The sequence below is a fragment of the Loxodonta africana genome, chromosome 26 (genome assembly GCF_030014295.1).
Source record: "Loxodonta africana isolate mLoxAfr1 chromosome 26, mLoxAfr1.hap2, whole genome shotgun sequence".
Lineage (NCBI taxonomy): Eukaryota > Metazoa > Chordata > Mammalia > Proboscidea > Elephantidae > Loxodonta > Loxodonta africana.
Genome location: NC_087367.1, coordinates 42,422,156 through 42,439,196, shown reverse-complemented (window position 1 = coordinate 42,439,196; position 17,041 = coordinate 42,422,156). Strand labels below are relative to the sequence as shown.

At 36.5% G+C, this 17,041-nt stretch overlaps 1 protein-coding gene across 4 annotated transcripts in view; it reads left to right on the top strand.

Annotated features, from left to right (window-relative positions):
* The window catches only part of PPP2R3A (protein phosphatase 2 regulatory subunit B''alpha), a 281,968-nt gene that overhangs the window by 220,839 nt on the left and 44,088 nt on the right, over nt 1-17,041 (top strand). The gene's annotated exons all lie outside the window — the stretch shown is intronic.

Sequence of the window (17,041 nt, the reverse complement as noted above, 5' to 3'; positions counted from 1 at the left end):
TATTGATCAGTGGAATTGAATTGAAAGTCTAGAAATAAATTCTCACATTTATGGCCAATTGATTTTTGACAGTAGTGCCAAGACAATTCAATAGAGAAAGAATAGTGATTTGATAAACTAGACTGACCAAGAAAAAAAAACTAAAATAATTAAAATCAGAATGACCTTACAGAAATAAAAAAGATAAGGGAAGCCTGTGAACAACTGTATGCCAACAATTTAAATAACTTGTACACAATGAACAAATTCCCAGAGAGACACAAACTACCCAACTAGCTAAAGAAAAAATAGAAAATCTGAATAGAAAAGAAAATCTAAGGCTAAGATGGCTTCACTGGAAAATGATACCCACATTTAAAGAATTAATACCAATTCTTTACAAATTCTTGCAAAAATAGAAGAGGAAGCAAAACTTCCAAATTCATTCTTTAAGGCCAGTATTATCCAAGTAGCAAAACCAGATAAGATAATACAAGAAACTATAAACCAGTATCATTGTAAAAATGATAAATGCTAAAAAACTAATCTAACAACCTGTAAAAAAGGATTATACACCATATCCACACAAAAACTTGTACATAAATATTCACAGCAATGCTATTCATAATAGTCAAAAGGTGGGAACAACCCAAATGCCCATCAACTGATGAATGGTTAAACAAAATGTTTTACATTCATACATGGGAGTATTATTCAACCATTAAAAGGAACGACATATTTTCACATGGCACAACGTAGATGAACCTTGAAAATATGCCAAGTGAAAGAAGCCAGTGGCTAAGAGCACATGTTGTATGATTCCATTTATATGAAATGTCTAGAATAGACAACTCTATAAAGACAAAGTAGAGTAATGGTTGCTTAGGTCAGCGGGACCTGGAGGGCAATAGGAGGGCTAAGGGGTACAGAATTTCTTTTTGGAATGATGAAAGTGTCCCAAATTGAGCGTGGTGATGGTTGCACAACTCTATGAATATACTAGGACTGTTAAGTTATACAATTTAAATAGGTGAATTGTTTGGTATGTGAATCGTGTAGCATAATAAAGCCATTTTAAAAAAGGGTGAGACATGGAGATCTGGGGAAAAAAAAGTGAGATTCCACTTCACACTCACTAGGATAACTAAAATCAAAAAGACAGATAATAACACATATTGACAAGGATGTGGAGAAATTGAAACCAATAAAAAATGGTGCAGCTACTTTGGAAAATACTCTGGAAGTTCCTTGAAAGTATGAATATAAAATTACCATATGATCCAGTCAGTTCCACTCTTACGTATATTCCCAGGAGAGATGAACACATAGGTCCACAAAAAAAAAAAAAAAAATCTGAACACAAATGTTTGCAGCAGCATTACTCACAGTTGCCAAAAAGCAGGACCAACCAAATGTCTCTTAACTGATGAATGGATAAACAAAGTGTGGTATAGCCACACAAACAGTTGTTACTAGAGGGAAAAAAAAAAAACACATGATCATATCAATTGATTCAGAAAAAGCATTCGACAGAACTGGAAAATGAAATTTAGAGCGATACAATTTACAATAACTCCAAGAAATTGGAATGTTTAGGGTACAAATCTAACAAAATATATATAAAATCTGTATTCTGACAACTACAAAATGCTGATATAAGAAAAACTAAAAATAAATGGAAAGACAGACCGGGTACTCTCTTAGAAAACTCAGTATAGTAAAAATTTCAGTTCTCCCCAAATTGCTCTTTAAGCTTAACATTATTCCTGCCAAAATCTCTGTAGAATATTTTGTAGAAAGAGACAAGCTGATCCTAAAATTCATATGTAAAGTACCTACAATAGCTAAAACAATTCTGAAAAAGAATAAAGTTGGGGGAATCATACTACCTATCTGGAGACTTACTACTACAGCTATAGTCATCAAGACAGTATGATATTGGCAGAGAGAGAGACAAATAAATCAATGGAGCAGAATAGTGAGCCCAGAAATGGACCCACATAAATATGAAGAACTGACTTTTGACTAAGGTACAAAAGCAACTCGATGAAGAAAGGGGTCTTTATTATTATTATTATTGTTATTATTGTGGTAAATATATATGTACCAAAACATTTGACATTTCAACCATCTTCACCTATAGAGTTCACTCATATTATGTTCACTATGTTGTGCAACCATCACCCTTTTCCATTCCCAAATTATACCTTCATCTGTAACAGAAGTTCAGTGTCCCGTAAGCATAGTCTTTCTTCTCCCTCCTACCCCTGTTAACCACTAATAAACCTTGATCGCTAAACACTTGCCTATTCTAAATATTTCATATAAGTGGGATCTTAAAATATATGTCCTTTTATGACTGACTTATTTCACCCAGTATAGTGTTTTCAAGGTTCACCCAGGTAGCATGTATCAGGAATTCATTTCTCTTTATGGCTGAGGAATATTTCGCTGTATGTATGTACCACATTTTGTTTATCCATTCATCTGTTGATGGACATTTAGACTGTTTCCACTTTTTGGTTATTGTGAATAGTGCTGCAGTGAAAACTGATGTATCAGTATCAGTTTGCATTACTGCTGTTTTGGGTATACACCTAGGAGTGGAATTGCTGGATTATATGGTCAGTCTGTATTTAACTTTTTGAGGAACTGCCAAACTGTTTTCCATAGCAGCTGTACCTATTTACAGTCCCACCAGCAGTGGGTGAGAGTTCTAATTTCTTTACATCCTTGCCAACACCTGTTGTTTTGCAGTTTTTGAATCACAGCCATACTAGTGGGTGTGAAGTGATATGTCATTGTGGTTGTGATTTGCACCTTCCTTATGACTAATGACATTGAGCATCTTTGCATGTGCTTGGTGGCCATTTGTATGTCCTCTTTGGTGAAATATTCAAGTCCTTTTCCCATCTTTTCATTGGGTTGTTTGGATTTTTGTTGTTAAAGGGATAGTCTTTTTAACGATTTTGGAACAATTGGCAGAATAGGCCAAAAAATGAATCTTTCCCAGCTTATTCAAAAATTAACTCAAAATGGATAATAAAGGTAAAACTATAACAATTTTAGAAGAAAACAAGGAAATCTTCATGACCTAGGAATAGGCAAAGAGTTTTAAACATGACACCAAAAGCATGAAAGAAAAAAAAACATGTTAAATTGGACTCCAACAAATTTTAAAACATTTGCTCCACAAAAGGCTTGTAAGAGAAGAAAAAGACAAGGTACAGCTTGGAAGAAAATATCTTTAAGCTACATATCCAACAAAGTATTTGTATCCAGAATAAATAAACATCTCTTTAAACTCAACAATAAGAAGACAATCCAATTACAAAAGGGTTTGCAAAAGCCTTGAATAGACATTTTACCAGAAAAAGATAGAATGGCTAAAATAAGAAAGTACTAAGAGCCCCGGTGGCACAACGGTTAAGAGCTGGGCTGCTAACCAAAATGTCGGTAGTTTGGATCCACCAGCCGCTCCTTGGAAACCCTATGGGGCAGTTCTCCTCTGTCCTGTAGAATTGCTATCAGTCAGAATCGACTCCACAGCACCAGGTTTGGGTTCTTTTTTTTTTTTAAGTGCTGGCAAGGATGCGGAACAGTTCGATCTCTCATATACTGCTGGTGAGAATGCAAAACGGTATAGCCACTCTGGAAAATAGTTTGGCAGTTTCTCGTAAAGTTTAACATAACTATAAACCCACTGCTGTCAAGTCGATTTTGATTCATAGTGACCCTGTAGGATAAAGTAGAACTGCCCCATGGGATTTCCAAGGCTATAATCTTTACGGGAACATGTTGCCACATCTTTCTCCCTCAGAGTGTCTGATGGGTTCAAACAGCTGACTTTTTGGTTAGCAGCGAAGCACTGTAACCACCGTACCACCAGGGCTCCTAACATAACCATATGACCCAGCAATCCCACTCCTGGATGTTTACCCTAGAGAAATAAAAATATATATTCAACAAAAGCCTGTTCATAAATATTCATAACAGCTGTGTTTGTAATAGCTAAAAACTGAAAATGATCCAGATGTCTTCCGTGGACCAGTGGATGAGGCAACTGTGGTACACCTATATAATGGAATATACTCAGCAATAAGGATAACGCACTAGTGAAACATGGCAAAACTTGAATGGATCCTCAGGGTGAAAAAAGCTAATCTCAAAAGGTTATGTACTGTATGGTTCCATTATATAATACTATCAAAATGAAAAAATTATAATGATGGAGAATAGATTAGTGGTTACCAGAGTTTAGGAGTAGAAGGAAGTTGTTACTATAATGGTGTAGCATGAGGGAGTTAGTTGGGGTAATAGAACTCATTTCTATCTTGATTGTTATGGTGGTAGTTTCTCAAATCTGTACAGTATTAAAACTCATAGAACTCTATACCCAAAAAAAGAAAAAAATTGTTAATTTTAAAAATAAATTTTTTTAAGTAGAAAGGTTTTTACTTTTTAGCTGTCATTCTTTTAAAAAGAGACTTTTCCTCTTCTCAATGAATGTTTAATCTCAATTAACAGACTTAAAGACCATTGCTTTGCACTCTACCTTGTATTTCTCATGTTTTTCCCCATTAAAAACCAAATCTGCCTTTTTTTTTTTTTTTTTTTCACTCTCTTCAGCACTCTGTCCTCCCTCTACCCCCACAAGCCTTATTAGTTCATTCAACCTCTGCCATGTTGGAGGGGAGGGATCTTTCTCCACTGCTCTGAAGTACAACCATCGTCATAAATGAAGTTTCCAATACCACACAGTTTTTGTGCTGTAGCTTTAGGATAAGACCTAATATCCAGTAAACTAAGTCCTCTCACCTTTTTCCTCTTCTTGAATAGTATGTAGATTATTCTTGGCACTTTGAATTCCCATATAAATTTTAGAATCAACTTGCCAACTTACACGCAAACACACGCTCTCTCACACACATTTACACAAGCACACACAGAACTTGCCAGGGTTTTGAGTGAAACTGTAGGTCATTTTGGAGAGAAAAAACAAAATGGCGTGTCTTTCCATTTATTCTCTTTCAGTAACATTAGTTATTTCTAGTTATTTGATGCTGTTATAAATGATATATGTTTAAATTTTCTGTTTAATGGTGGCATGTAGAAATACAGTTGCTATTTAAATATTAAACTTATAACAATCAATTTTGTTAAACTTACATATTCTAATAATTTCTCTGAAGACTCTTTTGGGTTTTCTATATGTACAGTTATACCATCTTTAACTAATAGGGTTTGGATTTTGTATTCCTATTTATTTACCTTTCTTACTCACTTACTAAGAAACCCTAGTGGCGTAGTGGTTAAGTGCTATGGCTGCTAACCAAGAGGTTGGCAGTTCAAATCCACCAGGCGTTCCTTGAAACTCTATGGGGCAGTTCTACTCTGTCCTGTAGGGTCACTATGAGTCAGAATTGACTCATGGGCCACCGGGTTTGGTTTTGATTTTGGTTTTTACTCTCTTAATTACTAACTTATTCTGGCTAGGACTTTCAGTCCAGTGTTGAATAAAAGTGAGGGTAGTAGCATCCTTGCCTCTTTCCCTGTCTCAGCGGGAAAACATTGAACATTTCATCACTAAGGATGATGTTTAGTATAGGATTTTTTGGATATCTTTTATTAGATTAGGGAAATTCCTTGCTAGTCCACATTTGTTAAGAGCTTTTGTCATGGATAAATTTTGAAATTTATTCATTTTTCTGAATCTATTGAGAATCTTTTTTTTTTATTGAGATGATCATATGATTTTTCTCCTAAATTATATTAATATTAGGGACTACCTTGATTGATGTCTAATTCGTGAAATAAAACCCCACTTGGGAATGGCTCTTACCCATTTTATATTGCAGAATTCAGTTCGTTAATATTTGTTATTTGCTAAATATTTGTTAAAATTAACTGCATCACCCAGGGTCTCCTACTTTGTCTGAAATTAGCATAGCTACATCAGCAGCTATAATTAGGTTAGCTTTTGCATAGTATATCTTACATTATCATTTTATTTTTTACCTATTTTCATATTTTAATTATATCTTCTATAAGTAGGATTATAGTTAGGTTTTGTTTCTTTATCCCGTCTGATAGTCTTTTTCGTTTATTTGGAGGATTTAATCTATAGTGATATAATTCAGATATTGATATATGCGGTTTTAAAACATCATTTTCTTGAGGTTAGTGGCTTCTTGAATATGTGACTTCATGTCCTTTTCCTTTATCAGTTTTGAAAAATTCTTAGACTTTTTTTTTTTTTTTTGGTGGAAATGTACACAACAAAACATACAGCCATTCAACAATTTTTACATGTAGAGTTCATTGACAATGGTTACTTCACATCATGTCACCATTCTCACATCTCTGCTCATATTTTTTTTTTTTTTAACCACCGTTAAGTTAGACTCTGCCCCTTAAAGTTCATCTGTGCTTTAGAGTTACTATCAACGGCACTGGGACTGGGTCTGGGTATTGTCAAATTAAGCTGCTCTGGTCGCACAGTGGTTGAGCACTCAGCTGCTAACCAAAAGGTCAGTGATTCAAACCCACCAGCTGCTCCACAGGAGAAAGATGTGGCAGTCTGCTTCCGTAAATATTTATAGCTTTGAAACCCTGTGGGGCAGTTCTGCCCTCTCCTACAGGGTTCCTGTGAGCTGGAATCGACTTGATGGCAACAGGTATTGTCATTTTTATTTCATATAGGTAATTCTTTAAAAGGGCACAATGCTCAAGGCTAACATTTTTTAGGGAGCTAAACTGTTGTTTAAAGAGGACTTTGTGGGATATTCTGTCAGCCATTATCTTTTCAAACATTGCTTCTGCCTCATTCTCTTTGCCCTCTTCTTCTGAGATTTCAGTTACACATATGTCAGACCTTTTTACTGTTTCTCATATGTCTTATATGTTCTTTTCTTCAGGCTTGTTCCTAATATTTATGAGACCTGAGGCAAAAGTACAAATGGAGGTTTACATACCATATGTCCAAATATTTAAGTCAAATAAAGCTAACAAACTGTTAATTATAATTCAAAAATACATGCACTGTGATGTGCTTTACATATGACTGAACTATGGCAAAATATAAAAAGATAACTAAATTATGTATTTCACATATCTGAATGTTCTGTGAAGGGGCCGATGAATGATGTCTGGATGAGAAATAAAATACATACATAACTCATATATTAACCAAAAACCAAACCTACTGCCATCAAGTCGATTCTGACTCATAGCAACCCTATAGGACAGAGTAGAACTGCCCCATAGAGTTTCCAAGGAGCACCTGGTGGATTCCAACTGCCAACCTTCTGGTTAGCAGCCATCATACTTAACCACTATGCCACATATTATGTATTTATTCAAGAAAATTTATTTTTCTTTCTTTTATCTCAGTAAAATCTCTTATGTTATAATCAAGATTTTCACATGATTTGTGCTCTTTTGTCAGTAATTATTTAAAGGATTAAAAATGCAATTGCAGTCAATGGGTACAAAATTTGAGTATATTTTCATCAAAAAGTAAGTTAAAGTAAATATAAAATTCAAAAACTAAAATTAGTTTGTATGTTTTCAAAAAAAGTTTCTTCTAAAATATCAAAAAGCGTAAAATTAAAAATGAAAATACAAATTATCAGAAAAAAAATGTTAAGTCAGAATTACTTAAATAAAGCTAAGGTTTTTATTGAAAATTCTGAAACTTTAATTAAATCTAAAATATTCCTATAAAACTTCAAAATTCTATCTGAAGTTTTATAGGAATATTTAAGATTTAATTTAATGTCAGTCTCGGTGCCAACATACTGAATAGGTATTACACTTCAATACTTGTTATACCTACATCTGTGTATATAATACAAATTTAAGAGTAATATGAATTGTTTAATATTGAAAAACCACCGTATAGCTGTCAGTTTGTCATAGTGTGGTAGCTTGCGTGTTGCTGTGCTGCTGGAAAGTTATGACACTGATATTTCAAGTTTCAGCAGAGTCACCCATAATGGACAGGTTTCAGCAGAGCTTCCAGACTAAGACTAGGAAGGAAGACCTGGCAGTCTGCTTCTGAAAAAATTGACTAGCGAAAACCTTATGAATAGCTGCAGAATATTGCCTGATATAGTGCCAGAAGATGAGCAACTCAGGTTGGAAGGCACTCGAAATACAACTAGGGAAGAGCTGCCTCAAAGTAGAGTTGCCTTTAATGCCGCAGATGGAGTCAAGCTTTCAGGACCTTCGTTTGCTGATGTGGCATGACTCAAAAGAAACAGCTGCAAACGGGCATGGAATAATCAGAACATGGAATGTACAAAGTATGAATCAAGAAGGATTGGAAGTCATCAGAAATTGAATGGAACACATAAAGATTGATATCCTAGGCATTAGTGAGCTGAAATGGACTGGTATTGGCCATTTTGAATCAGATAATCGTATGGTCTACTATGCAGGGAATGACAGATTGAAGAAGAATGGTGTCGCATTAATCTTCAAAAAGAACATGTCAAGATCTATCCTCAAGTACAACGCTGTCAGTGATAGGATAATATCCATATTCCTACAAGGAAGACTGGTTAAAACAACTGTCTTGGATTGAATTGTGTCCCCCCAAAAATGTGTATATTAATTTGGCTGGGCCATGATTCCCTGTATTGTGTAATTGTCCACCATTTTGTCATCTGATGTGATTTTCCCTTGTGTTGTAAATCCTGCCTCTATGATGTTAATGAGGGGGGATGGTGAGAGTTGTGTTGATGAGGCGGACTCAGTCTGCTTGGGATTGAATTGTGTTTTGAGCTGGTTTCTTTTGGTACATAAAAGGGAAAAGGAGGCGGAGAGGTGGGGGTACCTCATATCACCAAGAAAACAGTGCCGGGAGGAAAGCGCATCCTTTGGACCCAGGGTTCCTGCATGGAGAAGCTCCTAGTCCAGGGGAAGATTGATGAGAAGGACCTTCCTCCAGAGCCAAGAGAGAGAGAAAGCCTTTCCCTGGAGCTGGCACCTTGAATTTGGACTTCTAGGCTACTTTACTGTGAAGAAATGAATTTCTCTTTGTTAAACCCGTCCACTTGTGGTATTTCTGTTACAATAGCACTGGATTACTAAGACAATGACTATTATTCAAATTTAGGCACCTACCAGTAATGCCAAAGATGAGGAAATTGAATATTTTTATCAACTTCTGAAGTCTGAAATTGATCAAACGTGCAATCAAAATGCATTAATAATTACTGGTAATTAGAATGCCAAAGCTGGAAACAAAGAAGAAGGATCTGTAGTTGGAAAATATGGCCTTGGTGAAAGAAACAACACTGGAGATCACATGTAGAATTTTGCAAGACCAATGACTTCTTCATTGCAAATACCTTTTTTCAACAAAATAAATGATGACTGTATACCTGAACCTTGCCAGATGGAATACACAAGAATCAAATTGACTACATCTGTGGAAAGACGTTGGAAAAGCTCAATATCATCAGTCAGAACAAGGCCGGGGCCAATTACAGAACAGACCATCAATTGCTCGTATGCAAGTTTAAGTTGAAGCTGAAGAAAGCTAAAACAAGTCCATGAGAACCAAAATACGACTTTGAGTATATCCCACGTGATTTGGAGACTATCTCAAGAATATATTTGACACACTGAACACTAATGACCAAAGACCAGCCAAGTTGTGGAATGACATCAGACAGGAAAACTGCAAAAGGTCATTCAGAACTCAGGAAAGAAAGAGAAGACCAAAATGGATGTCAGAAGAGACCCTGAAACTTGCTCTTGAATATAGAGTAGCTAAAGCGAATGTGGCGTAGTGGTTAAGTGCTACAGCTGCTAACCAAATGGTCGGCAGTTCTAATCCTCCAGGCGCTCCTTGGAAACTCTGTGGGGCAGTTTTACTCTGTCCTATAGGGTCGCTATGAGTCAGAATCGACTCGACGGCACTGGGTGTGTGTATGGTGTGTAAAGCGAATGAAAGAAATTGATAAAATAAAAAGGCTGAACAGAAGATTTCAAAGGGCAGTTCGAGAAGACAAAGTAAAGTATTGAAATGTGGAGAGACCTGGAGTCAGAAAACCATAAGGTGGGAAACACTTTGCGTTTCTAAAGCTGAAAAAATTGAAGGAAAAACTTCAGAACTGGAGTTGCAGTTTGGAAGGCATCTATGGACAAAATATCGAACAACCCAGGAATCATCAAAAGAAGGTGGAAGGAATATACAGAGTCACTATACTACAAAGAATTGGTCGAAATTCAACCATTTCAGGAGGTAGCATATGATCAAGAACTGATAGTATTGAGGAAGTCCAAGCTGCACTGAAGGCACTGGTGAAAAACAAGGCTCCAGGAATTGATGGAATACCGATTGAGATATTTCACCGAACAGATGCAGCACTGGAGGTACTCACTCATCTTTGCCAACAAATTTGAAAGACAGCGACCCTGGCCAACCCACTGGAAGAAATCCACATTTGTACCCATTCCAAAGAAAAGTGATCCAATAGAATGTGGAAATTATCTAACAATATCATTAATATCACACACAAGTAAAATTTTGCTGAAGATAATTCAAAACAATTGCAGCAGTACATCGACAGGGAACTGCCAGAAATTCAAGCTGAATTCAGAAGAGGATGTAGAATGAGGGATATCGTTGTTGATATCAGATGGATCTTGGCTGAAAGCACAGAATACCAGAAAGATGTTTTTCTGTGTCTTACTGACTACACAAAAGCATTCGACTGTGAATCATAACAAATTATGGATAACCTTGCAAGAATGGGAGTTCCAGAACACTTAATTGTGTTAATGTGGAACCTGTACATAGACCAACAGGCAGTTGTTGGAACAGAACAAAGGGATACTGTATGGTTTAAAATCAGGAAAGATGTGGATCAGGGTTGTATCCCTTTGCCATTACTTACTCAGTCCATATGATGAGCAAATAATCCGAGAAACTGGACAATATGTAACATCAGGATTGGTGGAAAACTGATTATCAACATGCAGTATGCAGGTGACACAACCTTGCTTGCTTAAAGTGAAGAGGAAGCACCGATGGAGATCAGAGACTACAGCCTTCAGTATGGATTATACCTCAACATAAAGAAAACAAAAATTCTCACAACTGGATCAATAAGCAACATTATGATAAACAGAGAAAATATTGGGGTTGTGAAGGATTTCATTTTACTTGGATATGCAATCAATGCCCATAGAAGTAGCAGTCAGGAAATCAAACAACTCATTGCATTGGGCAAATCTGCCACAAAGACTTCTTTAAAAGTGTTAAAAAGCAAAGATGTCCCTTTGAGGGCTAAGGTGCGCCTGACCCAAGCCATAATATTTTCAGTTGCCTCATATGCATACGAAAGCTGGACAGTGAATAAGGAAAACCAAAAAGAATTGATGCCTTTGAATTATGGTATTGGCAAAGAATATTGAATGTACATTTGACTGCCAAAAGAATGAACAATTCTGTCTTGGAGGATGTACAGTCTGAGTGCTTCTTGGAAGCAAGGATGGCAAGACTTCATCTCACTTACTTTGGACGTGTTATCAGGAGGGACCAGTCCCTGGAAAAGCACATGATGCTTGGTAAAGTACAGGATCAGCAAAAAAGAAGGAAGACCCTCAATGAAATGGATTGATATAACGGGCTCAAGCATAGTCAGGATTGTGAGATGGCTCAGGACCGGACAGTTGTACCTAGGGTCGTTATGAGTCAGAACCAACTCTACGGCACCTAACAACAATATTGAAAAATACCTGAATATTACTGGGAAATGATACTCCGTTATGTAAAGACGTGTTACATTCTTGCTGAGAAAGATGTGACATGTTAATTTGTCTTTTCTTTTGCCTAATTGCTGCCACTCCTCCAATTCTTCCAATACTCAAAAACAGTGTCTGTCTCTGATATGGCAGTGATATGATTCATAAACTTCCACAGTATCCAGATACAGTCATCTTTTGTTTCAAGGAATTAGGCAAGACAGGTGGGTGACAGTTTCATTGTTAGCCACAAGAGTGAATAATTTAAGCTTTATGTATTTTCACACCGTGCAAGTACTGAGCACTGAATGTCAAGTGAAGATACACTATGAGTTTTTTAATAAACTGTGCGTGTGTATATGAGAAAGAGAGAGAAGAAAGTTGACACATATTTTGGGGGGGACACAATTCAGTCCATAAGATATGATATGTGGGATCCTCTAAATTTGCGCCGTCCAAAATGGTAGCCACTAGCTACATGTGGCTATTGAACAATTGAAGTGTGGTTAGTCAGAATTGAGATGTACTATAAGTGTAAAATATACATCAGATATGAAAGATGTAAAATATGTCCTCAATAGCTTTTTATATTGACTTACATGTTGAAATAATATTTTGGATGTATTGAGTTACATAAAATACAAAATTCATTTTACCTATTTATTTTTATTCTCACTGTAGCCTGTAGAAAAATTTTTAAATATGTGTTTAGCATTATATGGCCTATTGGACAGTGAGGCTGTAAGGCATGGGGCTGAGCACAGACCCCTCTTAACTGGATCTAAGGGTGATACTGCTTTTCTTTATTTTTCATCTTTTTGTTTCCCTATGCTTTACTATCTTCTTGGTCATTAATGATCTCTTCATCTATGTCTAATCTACTGTTAAATTTATCCATTGGGATCTTGATCATTATTGTATTTTTCAGTTTTCTAGAATTGCCATTTAATTCTTTTTTTTTTTGATAGTATGTGGCTTTCTGCCAGAATTCTCAATCTTGAACATATAAAGCATAAAACCAAAGCATAGTTATTTTAAAGCCCATGTCTGATAATGCCAGTATCTTGATCCTCTTTGATTCTGTCTGATGTTTTTTTCTTCGTTTTCTACATGTTGTCTTCTTTCTTTGTATGATTGTAAAATTTTGGTATGAAAACTTGTACAGTTAATTTGAGGCTTTTTTTTTCCCCATAGAAAAAGCATTTGAAAAATCTAATACTCCTTCGTAATAAAAACCACTCAGCAAATTAGGATTAGAAGGGAACTTATTCAACCTGATAAAGGTTAATTACAAGAAACCCACACCTCACATCATACTTTCCCATAAGATAAGAAAAAAGCCAAGAATGTCTGCTCTCACCACTTCTAGTCATCCTTGTACCAGAGGTTCTAGCCAGGACAGTTGGGCAAGACAGAGAGGGCATTCAGGCTATAAAATCTCGGTTTGCAAGTGACATGACATTGTATAGAGAAAACCCTAAGGAACCCACTGAAAACCTTTTTGGACTAATAAACAATTTCAGCAAGGTGGCAGGGTACAAGATCAATATACAGAAGTCAACTGTAGTTTTATACATTACCGATGAGCAGCCTAAAAAGAAATTAAGAAAATAATTCTATTTATAATAGCAAAAAATAATAATAACTGGAGTGCTTCTGTTCTACCTCCTAATTCATTGCATAGTGCCTGGGGTCTTAAAAGCTTGCAAGCAGCCATCTAAGGCACAGCAATTGGTCTCTATTTGCCTGGAAAACAGAGGAATAAGGAGAGTCAGGAATAGGAGGAGGATATGGAATACATGGCTATTTGCCTCTGTGAACAGCTGCCTCCTTTGCCATGAGACCAGAATTGGATGGTGCCCAGTTAACCATTACTGAACATATTGAACAAAGATTCTATAGAAGAATCCTGATCAAAATGGGGAAAAATGCAGAACAGAATTTCCAATTCTCATAGTCTCCAGACTTTCTGGAGCCAAGTGGACTGAATGAGCCCCTGAAACTATTGCCCTGAGATAATCTTTAAAACTTAAACCGGAAATATCCCCGGAAGTCTTCGTAAAACCAAACAATAGTTTAGCTTAACTAGTAAAAAAATGTCTTTCTTGAGTATTATGCTCTTTTAAGATCTGTCTATATGGGATAAAATTGACAACAGCAACTCAAAAGATAGGAACCTTAGGGAGCAGGAACCTATGTTAGTGGGGGAGGAACAACTCAGGAAAGAAGGGTAAGGATAGTTGCACAACCCAAAGAATGTCATCAGTGTCATTGAATTGTACATATAGAAACAGTTGAATTGGTGTGTGTTTTGGTATGTATATTTTCAACAACAACAATAAAGTTTAAAAAATGACTATAATAATAACTGGAAATAATTTTAGCAAAAGTGCAAAACCTATGCTCTGAAAATTACAAAACATAGTTGAAAGAAATTAAAAATGATATGAATAAATGGAAAGATACCCCATGTTCATGGATTGGAAGATTTAACCTTGTTAAGATGGCAGTAAGGAACCCTGGTGTTGCAATGTTTATGTGCTCAACTGCTAACCAAAGTGTTCAAGGTTCAAATTCACCAGCTGCTCCACAGGAGAAAAGACCTGACAGTCTTCTCCCATAGAGATTACAGCCTAGAAAACCCTACGGGGCAGTTGCGCTCTGCCCTAGAGGGTCGCTGTGAGTCTGAATCGACTCAACAACTCGCAACAACAAGATGAAAAAAAAAAAAGATGAAAGCACTCCCCAAATTGATGTACACGATCCCTAACAAAATCCCAGCTGGGTTGTTGGGGTTTTTTTGTTTGTTTGTTTTACAGAATTTTACATGCTGATCCTAAAATTTATAAGGAAATGCAAGGGACTCAAAATAGTCAAAATAATCCTGAAAAAGAAGGACAAAGTTGGAGGACTCATACTTCCCAATTTCAAAAGAAAGCTACAGTAATTTAGACTGTGTTACTGGCATAAGGGTAGACATATAGATCAAGGGAACAGATTTAAGAGTGAAGAAATAAATCCTACATTTATGGTCACATGATTTTCAACAGCGGTGCCAAGGCAGTTCAGTGGGGAAAGAGCAGTCATTTCAACAAATGCTGCTGAGACAGCTCGATGACCACATGCAGAAGAGTGAATTTGAATCCCTTCCTCACATCACGGTTCCTTCGGTAGGATGAGTAGTTAAGCACTTGACTACTAAAGGAAAGGTTGGTGGTTTGAACCCACCTGGAGGCACCTCTGAAGACAAGCCTGGCAGTATGCTTCCGAAAGATCACAGCCTTAAAAACCCTGTGGAGCAATTCTACCCTGCACACATGGAGTCACTATGAGTTGGAATGGACTTGACAGCAACCAATAACCTCACACATGCGGAGTTCCCGGGAGGCGCAGTTAAGTGCTTGACTAATAGACGGCAGGTTGGCAATTCAGACCCCTCCCAGAGGTGCCTCAGAAGACAGGCCTGGTGATCTGCTTCTGAAAGGGTCACAGCCTTAACACTCTATGGAGCTGTTCTACTCTGCACACGTGGAGTTGCCATGAGTCAGAGTCGACTCAACGACAACAGCAACTTCACATCTTACACAAAATTAACTCCAAATGGGTCATAGGCATGAATGTAAGAGCTAAAACCATAAAGCGTCTAGAAGAAAACTTAAGAGTAAATCCTTTTCTTCTAAACCATAAAATAACCGTTAAAAATCTTCACTGTATTCTTACCAGAAATAAAACGTTAAAAACTGTATCAATAGTATTCCAAGACAAATATTCATAATCAGATATCCCTCATTTGTTTTACTTAGTCACATGTAAATAAATGCTCATTCCACCAACCGTGGCTCAGTAGTCTGTGTTAATGAAGTCAGCTATTTCCAGGCCAGATTGTGGAGTTTCACGTGTTGGTTCCCCTCTAGTCAGTTGTCTGCCTTGGTGGCCACATCTCTTTATTCTAGGAAGCCTGTATACATGGGTTGGTTCCCTGTACCTGGTCAATCTGAGGCTGCTTTTCTTTGATGTTTCTTCCAGAAGACCCAACCTCTGCCCTTTAGCTTATGGCAGGGGCCTTCAGGTGAATATGAGGGGTGGGGAGAAACTGTGTGTTGATGACAAGACTGGTTAACTTATTAAGGCAGCTAATTTTTTTAACATCAGAACGGTGGAGAGTGACATCCCCTGTGGGAGGTTAGTACATAAGTGCTTTAAAAAAAAAAAAAAAAAAGTGCATAGGTCCCTCCAAATTATTCTCTAAGTACTTAACTGATATTAACCTGAAAAGAAAATGCATTAATGGTCAGTAAAAACATTTACAAATATGTTCTGTGAAGTGTATGTCACAATTGCTGCCAAGTGACGTAAGTCTTTTAAATTTTGAAATAAAATATTCTAAGGACCCAATTTGTTGACAGTTTGTGTTGGGCCTTGTAACTGAACACGATTATGCTATCACGAACCCAACAGTATCCAAATTACTAAAACTTATGTTGTAGGTAATGGTTTCTTTAGATATGACAACAAAAACTCAAGGAAGAAAAGAAAATTTAATCAAAATTAAAAACTGTGTGTCAAAGGACATCATCATAGAATGGGAAAAATATTTGTAAATTATGTGTATGATAAGGGACTTCTATCCAGAATACGTAAAAAATTCCTAAACTCCATAAAAAGACAGCCCAATTTTAAAATTAGCAAAGGATTTGAATGGTCCTTTCCCCAAAGAAGATGAAGTGTTTTTTTTTCCCCCCAAAGAAGATACATACATGGCCCATAAACATCTGAAAAGATGCTCAACATCATTAGTCATTGGAGAAATGGAAATGAAAACCACAGTGAGATACCACTTCACATCCACTAGGATGGCTATAATAAAAAATAACAATGTTGGTGAGAATGTAGAGAAATTGCTGGTGGGAATGTAAAATGGGGCAACTACTTTGGTAAACAGCTTAGCAGTTCCTCAAAATGCTAAACATAGAGTTACCACGTGATCAACCTAGCAATTCCATTCCTTTGTACATACCCAAGAAAAATGAAAGTATATGTCCACACAAAAACTAGTACACAAATGTTTATAGCCACAGTATTCATAATAGCCACAGAGTGGACACAACCTAACTGTCCATCAACTGATGAATGGATAAACAAAATGAAGGAAATGACTGTACATCAAAATCATCATTATTTAATAAAACAGTACTTAGTAGGCAGCATTTGCAGAAATGAGGTTTCTCTCTTATGAAAGACATAGGTGGAAGAAAGTAATACACTCACTGCAGTGTGGTGAGTGCTAGGTACAACATTGCTG